A 19603-nucleotide genomic window follows, 5' to 3' on the forward strand; every position below is an offset into this window, starting at 1 on the left:
GACCATCTAGGCCTGAAGCTACAGATGATTGCTTTGCCATTCACATGGAGACAGCCTACCTGCAATTAATGGCAATATAGAGGAAAGGAGAGCCAAGAAATAGAGAATGACACATTCCTGATAACGCTTCTTGCTACCTGGATCCAGCGTGCCTGAAGTCAGCAGTAAACTTGGATGCTTCAGTTACAAGTGCTAAGTTCCCTTTCATTCTTTTTTTTTTTTTTTTTTTTGAGTTGGAGTCTCGCTCTGTTGCCCAGGCTGGAGTGCAGTGGTGTGATCTCGGCTCACTGCAAGCTCCGCCTCCCGGGTTCACGCCATTCTCCTGCCTCAGCCTCCCGAGTAGCTGGAACTACAGGCGCCTGCCACCACGCTGGGCTAATTTTTTGTATTTTTAGTAGAGATGGAGTTTCACCGTGTTAGCCAGGATGGTCTCGATCTCCTGACCTCGTGATCCACCTGCCTCAGCCTCCGAAAGTGTTTAGATTACAGGCGTGAGCCATGTGCCCCGCCTCCTTTCATTCTTAAACAAGATGAGTTATGTCATTGTCATGGGCAACAAAAGCAGTCTTGGCTATTTCATCCTCCTCCTATTGATCTGAACTCTAAATGTATAGGTAAATACTTATTTTGGTTAGAGACCAAGCTTTGCAAGAGAGAAAAGTCACTATTCCAAGGACCAAGCGCTTAGGCTCATTTGTGCTCCAGGTTGGACTTTTATTTTGAGGAATTGGCCTGCTTTAATCACAGATAATTTGTCTAAGCTATTCCAATTGCTATTGAATAGTCATTTATGGCATAAGTTGGAATCAGCCAATGCCTTCAAATGTTGATATCTGTGATGAGTGCAAACAATTTTTTTTTTAAACAATCAGTTTTCATAACAGAGGTGCACACTCAGCCCCTGAGTCACCCATTGGCTAACAGTTCTTTCTCCCATTTGTGATGGCCATTCACCCATCTGAATTTTTGATAAACATACACTCCCAAATATCTGTCCTTAATGAGCCTCTATGTTATGCTCTGGCATGTGGGATATTGCCCCATAATCCTGTGGCCCCAGTATAGACAGGTACCCATTTCCTGTGGCTGCCCACTGAGTGAGTGGTGATTTCCCCATCAGAGGCATCAGCTTTTGACTTGTTTTTCTTGTAGATATGATGCTTCATGCCAAGTCATCCACCAAACACCGTGCAACCAGGGACAGGGCTGAGTTGTCTAGAGATGCAAAAGGAAAATTTTGTAAGCTGGTTGCATAACCATCGCTCCTTGTTAGCACTAGCGCCTAAGAGGACTGTCTTCCTCTTTCAGCTTTCCAGAGATCTGTATGCGCTCAGGAAGCAAGTGCAATAGGGATCTATCTCCAAGAATATGGACACTAAACAGGTACAGGGCCCAGGACCACACAGAAACCGGGAGAGACACAGGCGTGTCCACTCAATGAGGCATCTGGCATTTCAAGACACAAAGATGAAGAGATGCCAAAATAGGGGTTACCCACATTTATGAAATATTTTCTTTTTTTTTGTTTTTCAGAGGCAGGGTCTCATTCTGTCACCCAAGCTGGAGTGCAGTGGTTCCATCACAGCTCACTGTGGCCTTGACCTCCTGGGCTCAAGTGATCTTCCCACCTCAGCCTCTTGAGTAGCTGGGAGCTACAGGCATGTGCCACCATGACTGGCTAATTTTTGTTTTTTAAATTTTTTGTAGAGACAGGGTCTCATTATGTTGCCCAGACCTGTCTTGAACTCCTGGTCTCAAGTGGTACTCCAGGTTTGGCCTCCCAAAGTGCTAGGATTATAGGCATAAGTCACCACCGGTCTCCTTGGAATATTTTTCAGTGTTATATTGAACAAAATAAAAGTTGAATACACACACACACAAATTACTGTTCATTGCAATGGCATTGTGCTGTATACAAGGCTATAGAAGTTATTAACCACATTGTCTTAGAATGAACTTGAGGTAACATGATCTGTGGATGGGTACATAAGTGTAAAATTGCCCTATTATGAATGCATCCCTGTGAATTCATGCAATCTTTTTGGAGATGACATCAGAAAGTCAATATGAGGCCAAGGCCAAATGTCGTCTGGCTCCTCACAGCCAACCCTACTAGAAGGCATTAAGTTAATACAAAATTAAGATTTTTTTTTTTTTTTTTTGAGATGGAATCTCACTCTGTCACCCAGGCTGGAGTGCAGTGGCATGATCTCGGCTCACTGCAACCTGTACCTCCAGGTTCAAGCGATTCTCCTGCCTCAGCCTCCTGAATAGCTGGGACTACAGGCACATGCTGCCGTGCCTGGCTAATTTTTGTATTTTTAGTAGAGACGGGGTTCCACCATGTTGGTCAGGCTGGTCTCAAACTCCTGACCTTGTGATCCACCTGCCTTGACCTCCCAAAGTGCTCGGATTACAGGCATGAGCCACCACACCCAGCCAAAAAACTAAGATTTAAAAACATGATTAGGTTGTGTCTTGTGCTTCCTGCCTCCATAGGCCTGGAAGAGAAGGGCAGTGTGGTGTAATGGAACTAACACTAACTTGATGGGGACCCAAGGGAATGCAATGCTTGCTCTGTGGCTTTGCCCCAGCTAGCCGTGAGAGTGTGGGGGAAATCACTTACGGTCTTTGGATTTCCCCATCTATAGAGATGTTAAGTGTTGGACGATGGGCCTGCAAGTTTCTTCTAAAACTTTGTGATCACATCTGTTCCATGTGGATGGTCTAGGTACTAGGGATACAGTGGTGAGAAAAATCACCTTACGCAGCTCGTTCCTGCCTACAGGGAATGAGGTAGGGGGATGAAGTTAGAGAGGTGAGAGGATAAGGGGGTGGAGTTTATGTATATGTTGATAACAAGCAAAAATATGAACTCTACAATGTTAGAGGGAGCAAATGCAATGAAGAGCAATGAGCAAGGGAAGGAGCTAGAGAGTGGTCAGGGAAGGCCTCTCTGGCCATCAATGCTTCCCAACTGATTGGATATTTTTTTAGAAAGACATTAATAAAGGATGTGCCATAGAGGGGGTGGAGGACTCAGTGGGCAGAAGAGCCACTGAGGAATCTACTAGATACAGGAAATGATGTAGGCCATAGGTAATGGTGGTCGTTCATTATTTTTGCATACCGATATCCAGTTGTTCAAGTATCACTTGTTGAAAAGACTACCATTTTCCTATGGAGGAAATAATCCAAGTTTTAAAAAGTTCCACTTAGTGGTCATTTCTATGAACAAAATAAATAGTGCTGGATAACAGATGAGACTTACATGATTCAAAGGCAGTTACGTGAAGCCCTGGGGAAGAGCTTTCCAGGAGAGGGAACGGCAGGTACATAAGCCCCAAGGAAAGAAAGGGAAATGTCAAGACCAGAAGGCAGGCTGATACGGAGGAATCTTCCAGAAGAAGTCCAAAGGATGAACTGAGACTGGACTTGAGGCAGGACCTTGTGAGCCCAGGTAAAGATTTAAATTCTACTCTAAGGAACAATGGATGCCATGGGTTTTGTGTTACATAATCAATTCTACCGTACAGCTGCTTCAATGTAACTTACTGGCAAGAGTGAGTGCTTGGCCTGTATTTCAGAAATTTCTAGAGTCCTGAGAAACCACTGGGGGTGTGGCTGTGCCATCTGGCAACTTCCTGAGAGCCCCCTAATCTGGGGGAATTTATGAAAATGCTCAGGGATAGATGCACTTCACATTTCGACTGTTGAACGGCCCTGTATGCAAACAGGAATTGTATTAGAATGAAGAATGAGTTTTGATATATGGGGTGCATGTATGTTTACAATTCTTAATCTTGATGAGTCATGAAGAATATTTCCACATTTCAATAAGTGAACATTCTGGTTATTGTTTACAGTATTTCTTTGTCCACAGCTTTTAAAACACCTTTTTTTTTTTTTTGAAAAAAAAAAATTTATTTGAAAATAAATTCAGGCTGGGCACGGTGGCTCATGCCTGTAATCCCAGCACTTTAGGAGGCTGAGACGGGTGAGTCACTTGAGGTCAGGAGTTTGAGACCTGGCCAACATGGAGAAACTGTGTCTCTACTTAAAAGAATTCAAAAATTAGCTGGGCATGGTGGTGCATGCCTGTAATCCCAGCTACCCGGGAGGCTGGAGCATGAGAATCGCTTGAACCCAGGAGGTGGAGATTGCAGTGAGCTGAGGTCACACCACTGCACTCCAGCCTGGGTGACAGAGGGAGACTCTGTCTCAAAAAAAAAAAAAAAAAGTTCAAAGTTACAAATATAGAAGTAGTATAAAAATACCTATATTGCCTTTATTTATCTGTTAATATCTTAATATCCATCTGCATGATTGTTTATGCAGTCTTGTAACCTGGAACATTCTCACAGCTTTTTTTGTCTGTTATGATATTAGCATTTTCAAAGACTACAGCTTCCTCCTGTTTGATAGAATGTTCCCCATTTTCTGTTTGTCTGATGTGTCTCGATTCGGTGTAGGCTATGCATGCCTTGCTGGACTGTGGGCCATAGGATGTTGTATCCTCCTCAGGATATCACAACTGGAGGCAGGTGGTGTCTATCTGTTCGTCATTGGTGGCATTAAATACCTCCAGCTTGAATCCAATGTTTGTGGATGAGACAAGGCGGGGGAGGGGAGGAAGAAAGTTGAAAACACAAGATGCCATGACTCAACATTAGTTAAGTTCTTGAGTCATCTGTGTTGCTAAATTAACCACCAATGCAAGACACATGTAGGCACGCACACAAGCACACACGCACATGTTACCACACACACACACACACACACACACACACACACAGAGCTCAGTTCTATGTTGCATTTTTAAAGCTATCACTGGCCGGGCACCGTGGCTCACGCCTGTAATCCCAGCACTTTGGGAGGCCGAAGTGGTTGGATCACCTGAGGTCAGGAGTTTGAGATCAGCCTGGCCAATATGGTGAAACCCTGTCTCTACTAAAAATACAAAAATTACCAGATGCGGTGGTGCACGCCTGTAATCCCAGCTATTCGGGAAGCTGAAGCTGGAGAATAGCTTGAACCCGGGAGATGGAGGTTGCAGTGAGCCGAGATTGGGCCACTGCACTCCAGACCAGGCAACAGAGCGAGACTCCGTCTCATTTAAAAAAAAAAAAGCTATCACCAAAGTCCCGTTTTAGCATTGAGGACATTGGAAGAAATAATTTCGGGAGATTTTCAAATTCCGCATTAAGACTTCACATATAATTAGTACTTCCTAATAATTCCTTGGGTCTTACAGGATTTGGTGCTATGTCTTAGAGGTCTGTGGGCACTAGCCAAGCAAATGCATTAGCTTAGAGCAGTCGTTTTTAGCCCTGGCAGTTCATTAAATTCTCTTGGGTGTATTTAACACCCAGTGCTGTGCAGACCCCACCCCAGATCAACTGAATCAGAACTGAACGTGGGCCACAGATGGGAGAGTTTAAAAGCTCTGCAAGAACTTCTGATGTCCTGCCAAGGTACAGAACCACCAGCTGAAAGGTGTGATTCTGAAGCTTCAGTGATCCCCAAATATTCCTTGCCCTCTGGTCAGGTGCTCCCTTTAATAGCTAACATAGATTGAGTACTTACATGTGTACCAGGCCACATGTTGTGGGCATCCATAGATTTTTGTATTCACACATTTATTTCCCTTCTTTGTGTAAAATCTCCCTAATTTTCCTTTGGCTAACTACCACCCCCACTTTCAGCTCATGGTTTTTAGGGTGCTGACTGTGCACTCTGACTTCAAGGATGAACATTGATTCCCAGCTTGGCAAACTGATTGGTTCATAAATGATCTAAGTGGTCAAGTGAGACTTGAGCCCAGGACTTTCACTGAAATTATTGGGCAAGAGGCTGGACGCAGCAGCTCACACCTGGGATCCCAGCACTTTGGGAGGCAAAGGCAGGCAGATCACTTGAGTTCGAGACCAGCCTAAGCACCATAACAAAACCTTTTCTCTGCAAAAAAAAAAAAAAAAAAAACCCAAAAAACAAAAAACATAAAAATTGGCCAGGTGCAGTGGCTCACTCCTGTAATCCCAGCACTTTGGGAGGCTGAGGTGGGCGGATCTCCTGAGGTCAGGAGTTTGAGACCAGCCTGGCCAACATGGCGAAACCCTGTCTCTACTAAAAATAGAAAAATTAGCTGGGCCTAGTGGTGAGCGCCTGTAATCTCGGCTACTTGGAAGGCTGAGACAGGAGAATCGCTTGAACCCAGGAGGCAGAGATTGCATTGAACCGAGATCATGCCACTGCACTCCAGCTTGGGCGACAGAGCGAGACTCTGCCTCAAAAATAAACAAACAAACAAAAAACCACAAAAAATTTGCTGGGCATGGTGGTGTGCACCTGTAGTTCCAGCTACTCTGTTGGCTGAGGATTGTTGGAGCTCAGGAGGTCTAGGTTGCAGTAAGCTGTGATCATGCCACTGCACTCCATCCTGAGCAAGAGAAAAAAAAAAAAGAAAGAAAGAAAGAAAAAAATAAATTATTGGCCAACAGATGTTTTTATCTTTTCTTGGACTTAACATGGAGAAAACGGAACCATGAAGTAATCAGAATTTACTAGAGAGAGGGGCCAAGCCAAGAATGAAACCAACATAGAAGAAAGCAGAAAAAAAAAAAAGAACAGAGTGGATATGGTTTGAGCCCCCTGGATTTAGCCATGCCTGAAGCTATCAACTCCTGGATCATTAAGTTATATGAGTCAATAAATTCCTATTTTGCTTAAGTCAGTTTGAGTTGAGGTTTCTGCCATTGCAACTGAAAGGCTCCTGGTTAAAACACATTTAAAACTTTAAAAAATTTTACAGAAGTCTAGGAAGTAGCTATTGTTAGTATCCTTGTTTTATAGATGCTTTATAGACACTGAGGCTTAGGGAGTTAACCGCTTCAGATGATTCCCATGTATATTTAAATTTGAGAATCACTGATAAAGGTACTTGATCTAGCTGCTTCTTAAGGGTGATAACACTTTTTTTTCTCTTCTTTCCTTTTCTTTCTTTTTTTTTTTTTTTGAGATGGAGTCTTGCTCCGTTGCCCAGGCTGGAGTGCAGTGGTGTGATCTTGGCTCACTGCAACCTCCGCCTCCTGGGTTCAACTGATCCTCCTGCCTCAGCCACCCGAGTAGCTGGGATTACAGGTTACTCCGGTGGCTGCCACCACGCCCAGCTGATTTTTGTAATTTTAGTAGACGCGGGGTTTTGCCATGTTGACCAGGATGGTCTCGAACTCCTGACCTCAAGTTATCTGCCCAGCTTGGCCTCCCAAAGTGCTGGGATTACAGGCATAAGCCACTATGCCCTGCCTCCCTTCTTTCTTCTTTTCTTTTTTTTTTTTTTTTGAGACGGAGTCTCACTGTTGTCACCCAGGCTGGAGTGCAGTGGCGTGATCTCGGCTGACTGCAACCTTCGCCTCCTGGGTTCAAGCAATTCTCCTGCCTCAGCCTCCTGAGTAGCTGGTATTACAGGCGCCCACCACCATGCCTGGCTAATATTTGCAGTTTTGGTAGAGATGGGGTTTCACCATGTTGGCCAGGCCTGTCTCGAACTCCTGACCTCAAGTGATCAACCCACCTTGGCTTCCCAAAGTGCTGGGGTTACAGGTGTGCGCCACCGTGCCCAGCCTCTTTTTGCTTTTAAAAATAAGTCTGGAATCTAACATAGTCTAAGCAAAGAAGGTTTAAAATCCCCACCCAGACCTAACTGACTAGGGCCATGGAGCATGGGGTGAAATCACGAGGTGCTTGGGTTGGAACCATGTGGATTGCAGCGTGGCTGCAGTGGTGCCTGCCACTTCCTAGCTGTGTGGCCACGTGCACACTGTGAAGACCCTCTGCCACAGTGCTTCCAGAAGCACCCCCTGCAACAGGCTTCCCACAGCTTCATTGAGATGAGCCATTGAAAGCCCTGCCTTGGCACTCAAACCTCCAATTTCAAGATTGGGAAAGACAAGTGTATTTCTGCATGTTGAATTTTCTTTCTTTTTGTTTCCTCTTTTGGTGGCTTTATGAGGAAGATGGAGGTGGCAATTGCCAAGTGGAGAATAAGAAGAAGTGGAAAAGAATGAAAATAAGAAAGATAATAGGTGGAAGAGAGTCAGGCAGAGTGAAGGAATCAAAAATCAAAGAGCAGCACAGGACCCTGAGATCCGCCCATCATCCATTAACAAGTATTCACAGAGCACCAATGTGTCAGGAACTGTCCTCCACCCTGGGACCATGCTGGGACATAGACCGAGAATAGTCACATGTCCGTGGAGCTAGTGAGGGAAAGAGATGCCAAATAATTATGGAAAAGGTATATCTGCCAAGTAGAGGTAAGTGCTGGGGAGAAAAATAAAACAGGGAGAGTAATGGATGCGTGGGGGACGGGAGGGCACAGCCTTGTGAGGGTTGGGGAGTCAGCCACCAGGAGGGAGGGTGTATTAGTCCATTTTCATGCTGCTGATAAAGACATGCCCGAGACTGGGAAGAAAAAAAGGTTGAATTGGACTTACAGTTCCACATGGCTGGGGAGGCTCAGAATCATGGCAGGGGGCAAAAGGCACTTCTTACATGGTGGCAGCAAAAGAAAAATGAGGAAGAAGCAAAAGCAGAAACCCCGATAAAACTATCAGATCTCGTGAGACTTATTCACTATCACAAGAATAGCACGGGAAAGACCGGCTCTCATGATTCAATTACCTCCCCCTGGGTCCCCCCCACAGCACATGGGAATTCTGGAAGATACAATTCAAGTTGAGATTGGGTGGGGACACAGCCAAATCGTATCAGAGGGAAAAGCCGCAAGGTGGGAACATGCTTGGCCAGAAGCTATTGTGGCTGGGGTGAAGAAAACAAGGACGGAGAGGAGTGACAGAGGCCATCAGGCCAGGGCGTGAGCGAGGATCCCAGAAAGATAGAGATTTGTCAGCGGGTACAAGTCTGGGGGCACTGGAGCGATGCAGGCCTTCACGAATTCTGAAGTGGCAGTGGCCCTTGTAGATGGCCTTTGTAGGGAGGGCCTTCAACTCCAGCACACATCCCTGCCCTGGGCTTAGCCATCCTTGCTTCAGCTTTGGCCAGGGTCCAAATCATCAAGATCATTGTCACCCTGTTAAAGAATCTAGGTTTTGTTGGAAGGATCATGGGGAGTCCCATGCAGCATGAGACAATGCGCTTTACATTTTAAAAATGATTGGCCGGGCACAGTGGCTCACGCCTGTAATCCCAGCACTTTGGGAGGCTGAGGTGGGTGGATCACGATGTCAGGAGATCGAGACCATCCTGGCTCACACGGTGAAACCCCGTCTCTACTAAAAATACAAAAAATTAGCCGGGGGTGGTGGCGGACGCCTGTAGTCCCAGCTACTCCAGAGGCTGAGGCAGGAGAATGGCGTGAACCCGGGAGGCGGAGCTTGCAGTGAGCTGAGATCACGCCACTGCACTCCAGCCTGGGCGACAGAGCGAGACTCCGTCTCAAAAAAAAAAAAAAAAAAAAAAAAAAAATGACACTGATGCTTCTCGGAGAACAGATTGCAGGAATGAGGGCAAGTGGGCAGCAGAGAATGTGACCAGTCATCTGGATTTACCAGAAATGGAGGAGTTTCCTGGGATATGGGACTTTCAGGGACAAAACCAGGCACTGGAATAAGTTGATGACCAGAAAGCAGACAGACCAGAGAGGAGGCTCTAGTAGTCTTTGACCAAGAGGTGTGAGTAGCTTAGATTAGGGTAAGAGCAGGGTGGTGATGACAAGTGGTTGGATTTGAGAGGTATTTTGAAGGAGTGGTAAGAGGAGCTATTGCTTTAAGAAGTAGGCAAGGCAAATCTCAGCTCCAGGTGTCAGGGAAGCCTTTCAGAAGGAGAGCTCCCACCCTGGGCCTGCAGGCCAGTTGGCTGTGGGACATCAAATCATTCATCTCCCCAGGTTCCAGCTCTTTCCTTGGTCGGAGAGGGCGTGGGGATAATGATGCCAACCTCGCAGTGTTGCCACAGGATTCAATCACACATCCTGGGATGCCCCTTTGCAGCAGGTGCTGGCCGATATTTTTTCTTAGGAGCCTGCACAAAAAATTTAAGAAGGCATTTAGGAAGTTGGTGGAGCAGGAGATAGGGATGTTTATAAAATGAGAGCCATCTCTCCTTTGGCCAGTGCTGGATCCTCTCTGCTGTGTGTATCTATATGTGAGAGGGAGGTTTAGGGCTCTTATGTGCAAGACTGCTTTCTGTGCTCTCTGTCTCTTATCTCTTGTCCCCAGCTGAGGTAGGAGCCGTCACTCCATCATCCTTGCCCCCGTCGAATGGTGCTCGTCTTCTGTCCCAGCCCTTGCCCTCCTGGCCTGCTGTGTAGTTAGTTCCTGGCATGGGATGGAATCTAAGAATGAAAGACAGGTCGAGCCCTTACAGTTTGCAAGGCCATCTGAGAGGTCTTCGTGTACCTTGGTGATGACGGGGTCCTCTCCCCAGCCCCAAGTGAAGTTCAAAGGAAAAATATAATAACGCGGCTGGGCGCAGTGGCTCATGCCCGTAATCCCAGCACTTTGGGAGGCCGAGGTGGGCGGATCACAAGGTCAGGAGATCAAGACCATCCTGGCTAACAAGGTGAAACCCCGTCTCTACTAAAAATACAAAAATTAGCCGGTCGTGGTGGCGGGCGCCTGTAGTCCCAGCTACTTGAGAGGCTGAGGCAGGAGAATGGCATGAACCTGGGAGACAGAACTTGCAGTGAGCTGAGATGGTGCCACTGCACTCCAGCCTGGGCGACAGAGCGAGACTCTGTCTCAAAAAAAAAAAAAATATATATATATATATATATACACACACACATATATATACACGTATATATGTATATACGTGTATATATGTATATACACGTGTATATATATGTATATACGTATATATACACGTATATATGTGTACATATACACGTATATACATACATATACACATATATACGTATGTATGTACGTATACACGTATATACGTATATATACATATATATAAAATAAAGCATAAGATATATTTTTGGAAATGACACATAACTCTATGTATTATGATGGTTTTCTTTTGAGGTTTCCTCTTTGGTTCTTGAGGAGTCAAACCCCTTCTTTGCTGTGCCTTAGCTGCATGTTGAGAGGTCCTGTGCCAGGTGCTCAGGTACCTGTCTTTTCATCAGCTACACACCCTGGAAGCAGTCCTGACTCAATGGTCCCTGCTTTCCCCATGAAGCAGCAGTGACTCAGAGAGATGACACATTTGCCCATGGTCATTCAGTTTCTCAGCTAAATGAAACTTCATTTAGCTTCATTTCTCCTTCTCTTAATCTCCAGGTATCTATTTATCTATCCATCCATCCATCCATCTTCCTATCTATCTATCCTCTATCTATTGATGTATGTATATATATATATATGTGTGTGTTATGTATCTATGTGTCTATTACCTGTTTATGTTTCTACTACTTATCTATCTTTATCTACCCATTTATATGTATGTATCTATCTACCATCTGTCCATCCTCTACCTATTTTCCATCAATCTATCATCTATGTATGTATTATGTACCTATGTGTCTGTCATCTATGTATCTATTACCTATCTATCTTTTTAAAAATTTATTTAATAGAGACTGGGTCCCGTTATGTTGCCCAGGCTGGTCTCGAACTCTGGACTCAAGTGATCCTCCTGCCTCGGCCTCCCAAAGTGCTGGGATTACAGGCATGAGCCACCATGCCTGGCTGTACCTATCTATCTTTATCTACTCATCTATATATATTGTATGTATCTATCATCTATCTACCAATCATCTATGTGTCTTATCTATCATCTATCTTATCTATGTATCTCTATGACCTGTCTATCTATGTATCCATCTGTTATCTCTCTGGTTATCTGGTCTCCAGTGCCCACCTCCTCCTCCCAGTCTTTTCTCTCACCCTGACTCTGAACTTCTCCAGGCCTGGTGTTATGTTTTCTGTAGTGTGACCTTATAACTAACCATCCCATCGAAGACACTTGGGGGAGTGAAAGGAGGGGCTATTAATACTTCAGCAAAAACTGGCGCTGCCCTGAGCACACTGGGATGCCTGGTGGTGGTGGTGGTTAGGTGTATATTTCTCCCCATTCCTTAGTGCCTCACAAGGGTGCTGTAAACGTTTGTCGAGTGTGTTTTATCAACAGTCCCAGAAGGGGTGGTAAAAAAATACTCGTTTGTTTCATACAGAGAGAAATTGCATCACAAAGTGATGACTTACAAAATCACGGAAAGGAAATCAATGGTGAGGTGGAGCCAAACCTCTGCTGTAGAATTTCTGGATTCAGATAACACAGAGCTCTCTCCATCAAGCATTTGTGTGCAGAAGCTAAGCTCCAGGCCCAGGGAGAGAGCTTGAAGCAAAGACATAATAAAACAGTAACAGCTGCTACCGAAGCTGTGTCATGCAACTTTGCTTAGCCCTTTACTGTATGGTCTCATTTATTCCTTAAGGAAGGTGAGATTATAATAGAAAAGGAAAATGAATGTGCCACAGTCACACAAATCACTCACTACTACTACACTGCCACCAGAGCCCAACAGAGTAGCCACAATTCTTGTTTTCTTCCTAAAAGGTGCAATGGAGTAATACTGCACATTTTCCATTTAGATGTCCCTTCAACACGTTTCCTGGGAATCTTAGAGCAGTTAACACCCATTTAGAAAGGAGCTTTTTCATTTCGTAAATATGTTCAGTGCACCAAAACAGGCAAACAAGATAACCCAAACTCTTAACTTGCCTCAGCACCTCACCCCTTAAGATACATAGAAACAAATCAGAAATTATGCTTAATAAGGAATTTGCAAGGCTGAGGAGGGGGAGCTGGAGTCAAATCAGCTGGGTCTTCCACCCCCTTCAGTAGGAGGGGGAAGATTACTGCAGAGAATATAGCAAGCAGAATAAGAGAGAGGGAGGGAGGGGGAAGAGAGAGAGAGAGGGAGGGGGGTGGAGAAAGAGAGAGCTTGAGAGAGACAGAGAAAGAAAGGAAGAAAGAAAAAGAGAATAACTGTTGGTAACGGACAGCCCAAGAAAATTGTAGAAAAGTCCATCTCTGGTACCTACCTGGTGCCACCTTCCCCCCACCCCCGCGTTGTTTATTTATTTATTTATTTTTTATAGCCACCACCATTTTGTTGCCTGGCAGAGGTGTGAGATGCAAGGCTGTTTACAAAGTCCCCAGCAAGAGCAATCCCATCATCAGGAGGTTTGCTTCCCCCCTCGGGCCAGCCCTCTCGCTCTCCATGCCCGTCTTGGCTGCATGCGTCGTACCTAACACATTTAACCCGCGTTTCTTAAGAGTTCTGCAAAATGGTGTCTGCTGGTGTTTGCAAGGGAGGCTCCCGCTGGGCGTCCCGAGCTGGGTGGGAGCTGAGTGTGCGGTTCCCTAACGAGCTGGCGGCCGGCCTGAGCGGCTCTGATCTCCGATTCTGACGGCTTGTCCTTCAGGTGACCTATATTATCTGGCACCCCAATTGCTGCTCACAAAGAAAAAGTATCACTGGAAGAAAGAAAAAAAAAATCCCAAGTGATTGTGTACATGCTCTTTATTGAGAATATTAAACTCAGATGCCCTCTGCTGGGCAAGACGGGAAGGGGAGGCTGGGAGTAGGGGAGGGCGGCCGGGAGGGCTCAGGAGAAGCCGGGGACGGCCTCCTTCCTGTGTGATCTGTGGGCATGATTCAGGGCAAAGGGCGCCCATCGGAGCTGCTTTAGGCAAAGGGAAATACAAAACAAAACTGAAACCGCTGACAAGGAAATCATTTAATTGGGGAGAAATGACAACTTCTTCACTTGGATTTTTTTTTTCCTGTTCCTAAAATTGTTGCTTTTGATAGGTGAGAGGGAATCGGGGCGTGGGGGGAAAAGCAGGAAGACTGCTGGACACTGCCAACTTATTCATCAAGACAAAGTTTTTGTGTTTCAGGGAAGTCCTAGCAAAGAGTGTGGCTCAGCGGGTAGAGAGGGTAGCTGAATTACTAGGACATTTTTGAGAGTGAAACAGAGTGCTGTTGATGATGATGCGGAGACGGCAGGTATAGTCCAGAGTGTCCCCGGCAAATCTGACTACCTAGTCTAGCACTGCACAGAGAGCTTTCTAGGATGATATGAATGTTTTGCATCTGTCCTGTCCTATCTATTTCATTTAATTATTTATTTACTTATTTTTGAGACAGAGTCTCTGTTGCCCAGGCTGGAGTGCAGTGGCACGATCTCAGCTCACTGCAACCTCCAACTCCTAAGTTCAAGCGATTCTCGTACCTCAACCTCCCGAGTAGCTGGGATTACAGGCACCCGCCACCATGGCTGGCTAATTTTTGTATTTTTAGTAGAGACAGGGTTTCGCCATGTTGGCCAGGATAGTCTCAAACTCCTGACCTCAGGTGATCCACCTGCCTCAGCCTCCCAAAGTGCTGGGATTACAGGTGCGAGCCACTGCGCCCGGCCTGTCCTGTCGTATATGGTAACCACCACCCACATGTGGCTACTGGGCTCTTGAAATGCAGCTACGCAACTGTGAGGGGATGAATTCTTAACTTCATTTAATTTTTGTTATTCTGAATTTACATTTAAATAGTCACATATGTCTAGCGGCTATCAGACAGTAGGGCTCTGGTCTTATTCTTCACAGGAACACACCATGATCCCCATTGACAGCAGCTAAGACCCCAGGAATAGGCTTGTTGTGAGAGGCCCTCCAAACAATTTATTGAATGAATAAAAACTCAGTATTCAAAAGTCACAGAGATAGAAATTCACAACACTTCTTGGAGACTTATAGGAGCTTCGAGAAACATAACTTCTCCCAGGGAGAGTCAAGAGAGCAGTGTCATTTCCTATAAAATGTCCAAGGCCAATCCCAGGTCCTGGTGTCAGCCCTTGTGTGTGGCACTGGCACCAGCAGCCAGAAAGGTTACTTGTGACTTGCTTTCAGTGCTTTCCTGGGAGTGTCCTGAAAGCTGGCAGTGTTTCTGCCTCGTCAGAAGAGGCCTCATTCATTTGGGGTTGTACCAGCAACTTAAAGTTTTTTTTTTCTTCCCTCTCCCAGTGTTAATAGATTTTGAAAGAGGCATTTTTGTTTCTAATTACAAATTCCTGGGTGATGTCATTAAGCCCTCAAACACCTGGTGAGTGCGACTGACTAGGGAAAGACAATATGCTAACAAGTTATCTGAGGGTGTCAGAAAGAAATGATGAAAAACAGTACAGTTGGGGGAAATGTTTTCCAGCCTGCTTTCTGGTTTTAGCGACTGCATAGGAAGAGATAAGACACACATGGCTTTTATAAGGAGCCATTGGGATCTCTAGGGGACATGAGGCAGGAGAAAAGAATTGGGCTGAAAGCATCCAATCATCACATATTCACTGAGAAAGAGATTACAATATAGCAAAGGAAGCTCTTCAAGGGCTCCTACAGGGACCTTTGGGGCAAAGATTCAGTGGGCTTTGGGACAGCTTGACTTCAACTTGATGGTATTTGAATAATCTGCTAGAGAGAAAACAGATATAGCACACATTGTCACATTTAGCGTTGAAACTCTCGGTTTGACTATGAGTAATGTTCAGCCATGCCCAAGGGTCAGGCCTACACTCACTCAGAAACAAGTGGGGAATTGAAGCAATTATTCACATAATCCATAGACATAGCTACTGGCCAGTGCTGCATCCCTAATTTAGCCCGGAAACAGTAATGCTATTATAAGCTGTTGGTGATTTGGGGAGCAATCTTGAATTTATTAAGGAAAGGAGATTATAGAAAAATCCAGAATGCCAATGGGATGCATTCATGTCGAGTCATGCTGAGTAAGGTGGGACATACAGGGCCTCCCACCCCCGCAAGGAACATCTTGTTTTAGGCCAAAATGGAAATAAAACTTTGGGTTGAAATTTTGCAGATGGTTCGTTTCTCCACATCACTGTTTCTACATGTGTAGTTGATAAATTTCATGTTGGATTGCATGTGGATCAAAAGGCAGAAAATGGTAAAACGGCACATTAAGAATTTTGAGATAATATGAATAAAATATTATTATTTACAGCTGTTTCTTAATTAGTACCTTCCCATGATTTTGAGTGTGCTAGCCAGTGGGAAAAATGTGTTCATTTTCTTCAGTTGTTCAAAACTATTTTGAACAGAATATAGTTTACCTGCCTGTAATGGAAAACCCAGATACCAGCAGCTTAGGCAAGATTTATGTTTCTCATTTACTGCATAATCTAGAGGTAGATAGCTAGAGGCAGAGGTATAATCCAGAGGTACCTACCTAGAGCTAGGTAGCTGCCTACCTCTACTCTACCCCGTCTCTACTAAAAATACAAAAATTAACCAGGCATGTGCCTGTAATCCCAGCTACTCGGGAGGCTGAGGTGGGAGAATGGCTTGAACCCCTGGAGGCGGAGGTTGCAGTGAGCCGAGATCGCGCCACTGCACTCCAGCCTGGGCGACAGAGCGAGACTCCGTCTCACAAAAAAAAAAAAAAAAAAAAAAAAAAGAAAAGAAAGAAGGAAGGGAGACTCAATTAGACTCAATTAGGGGTAAGCATCACGTAGACTTTACCATTTCAAAGAATCTTTAAAACACGGAAAGTAGTAGTTGATGTGGTGTGGATTTTAAGGCCAGATTTTTTGACCCTTCTTTGATCGTCACCTAGTCTTCCAGGTAGCGGAGAGTCAGTCACATCCTCTTCCAGGGAGAAGGGCAGAAGGAATCACTGAAATCTGCACTCCTACGTGCTACCCCACCTCCACCTTTAAGGAGCTTTTGGAGAAGCCCCAATCAATGATTCTGACATCTCATTGGCCAGAGGTCTGTTAAAGAGCCACCCCTAGTTGCAAAGGGGGCTGGGAAATGTAGTTTTAATCCCCCCAACCGTCCCCTCTGCCCTCACACACCATGTTGAAATCACGTTATTAATGCTAAGAAGGGAGACTCAGCTGGGCACCGTGGCTCACTCCTGTAATCCCAGCACTTTGGGAGGCCGAGGCAGGCGGATCACCTGAGGTCAGGAGTTCAAGACCAGCCTGGCCAACATGGTGAAACCCCATCTCTACTATAACTACAAGAATTAGCTGGGCATATGTCTGTAATCCCAGCTACTCAGGAGGCTGAGCTAGGGGGAGAATTGCTTGAACCCGGGAGGCAGAGGTTGCAGTGAGCCAAGACCACACCACTGCACTCCAGTCTGGGCAACAGAGCAAGACTCTGTCTCTAAATAAATACATAAATAAATAAATAAGGGAGACCCAATTAGGGGTAAGCATCATAAGTCTAAAGTAAAGTAGACTTTACCATTTCAAAGAATTTTTAAAGCATGGAAATTTGTATCTAGGTTTACAAAAATTATCCTAACTCAGTAGTTTATAGGAGCAACTTTTATTTGTAACTAATTACCATGGAGCAAAATAATCATTATGTATAATAATTATATATGTCGAGGAGACAGTTAAGGGGTGTATGTGTGTGTGCTCTAAGAATGTAAACCTCATTCTTACTGGGTGAGCTTAACTACACTTCTCCTGGGGATTTTAAATAAATTAGCTGTGTCTTTGTCTGTCAGCAACTCAGTCTCCCTCTATTAGCATCTGTGCTGGATAGTGCACTCCTGAGAACTAAATGAAGAGCTTCAGTAGTAGTTTCCTAAACCTGAAATGCAGTGTCTAGAGCAAGTTCAACCTCATTAGCGATTTGAAGAGAGATTTATCGAGCCAAAGGGAAGACCTCTCTGAACGGAGTTTGTCTGCCTTGATTTAAGTAATGAAAACAACCATGGCATTTGAGTGGTGGTTAGGTTCAGGTCTGAAACAATTTCTTTGTGAGTCAACTGTTATTAGCAGTGGAAGAAAGGATGGGGATGAAGGGAAGGGCCAGGAGTAGAGACCATGGCGGGGCATAGGGGCTGATCACACAGGGTCTTGTGGGCACATTAACAGACTGAATTTTGGCCTTTAGTTCGGTGGTTGGAAACTCCTTTAGGGCCAGGCAGTAACATCCGTGCATGAGGCTGGCCAGGGTACAGAAATAGAGAAAGGAGAAAAACTGCCGGGCTGTAAAGCACGTGACTCCCCAAAGCAATGGTCACTACCTGGCTCTAGAGGATTGATTCCATGGGAGACTAAAGACCCACTGCTACAAGCCAGTTAGATTTTTTTTTTTTTTTTTTGAGACGGAGTCTCGATCTTGTCACTCAGGCTGGTGTGCCGTGGCGTGATCTCAGCTCACTGCAACCTCCGCCACCCGGGTTCAAGTGATTCTCCTGCCTCAGCTTCCTGAGTAGCTGGGATTACAGGCACCTGCCACCATGCCTGGCTAATTTTTGTATTTTTAGTAGAGACGGGGTTTCACCATATTGGCCAGGTTGGTCTCGAACTCCTGACCTCGTGATCTGCCTGCCTCAGCCTCCCAAAGTGCTGGGATTACAGGTGTGAGCCATCGCGGCTAGGGCAAGTTAGATTTATCAGGAAGAGCCCAATATCTAAATACTTATATGAAATCTGACTTCATAATGTTGGATCAAATTTTATAATGGGTCAAGTGCGGAACAAAGGTGGCCACAGTTAGCGACTGTTTGATGGGCAACATGGCGTTAGCAAGGCTTTCTGAGCAGGGAAGACACGGATGCTTTCCCTTTCTCCTCCTCCTCTCTGCCTCCACCTCTTCCTTCTCCCCTCCCTGCCTCCTCTGACATGAGGTTCTCTCCAGCAGCCTTGGCAAGGATGCTTTTGAATGGAGTGGAGGGTAGCACAAGGCAGGTAGGGTAGGCATCACCTAATGGCAGGAAAGCCAGTTACGATGTTCTGGTCACAGTCCGGATTTGATTTGTTGAGAGTTGGAATTAAGGCAATGACAGGACAGAAGGGTGGGCTGAATTCTGGAATGATTTCTCAGTCACTCACGGGACTGATGTCTGGCTGGATAAGGCACAGGTGGGTGTTAGGAAAGGGAGGATTTGAGGAAGAGAGTGATTTTGTTTGAGGTTGAAGTCACCATCTGGGATCTTGGCAGCTGAACCTACTCCACAGGGGTGTTTTGTTGAACACAAGGGATTAAAATTTCTTTTGAATTGATTTTTAATTCTTAAGAAAATGCGAGCACTTATATTTAAAGCTAGATTTCCACCTCCTTTTGGAGAAAAAGAAATCTGAGAGTATTAGGCATAGATTCCAATAAAGCAACAACAGCTGGAGCTGGGGGGTGGGGTCGGGGCTTGGGTATTGGGGGAGGTACATGGATTCCCTAGTATTTCTTTGCCCCACCTTCCTTTGGTAAGTATTTGAGTCTGTGACCCGTGAGGGAACCGGTTGTGCAAGTCATAGGAATATACAAGATCATTCAGGCACAACAAGGAGAATTCCAAGCAATAATCACATTTCAGGACAGACAGAAAAGGAGAAGATTGCAAAAGGGATTTAGAAGCTTGGGCTGGGAGAGGGGGAAAGCAACAGGAAGGCAAAGTGGAATAAAAGATGGAAGTGGGGAACCTGCTGTACGAGGCTACTGAAGAGCCGAGTAGCATGGGGTTGAAATGGGTTGTTGATGTAAATGTGCCGCGTTGTGGTGGTGGTGGAGAGGTTGTTGGAGCCTATTAATGTTA

The sequence above is a fragment of the Pongo pygmaeus genome, chromosome 21 (genome assembly GCF_028885625.2).
Source record: "Pongo pygmaeus isolate AG05252 chromosome 21, NHGRI_mPonPyg2-v2.0_pri, whole genome shotgun sequence".
NCBI lineage: Eukaryota > Metazoa > Chordata > Mammalia > Primates > Hominidae > Pongo > Pongo pygmaeus.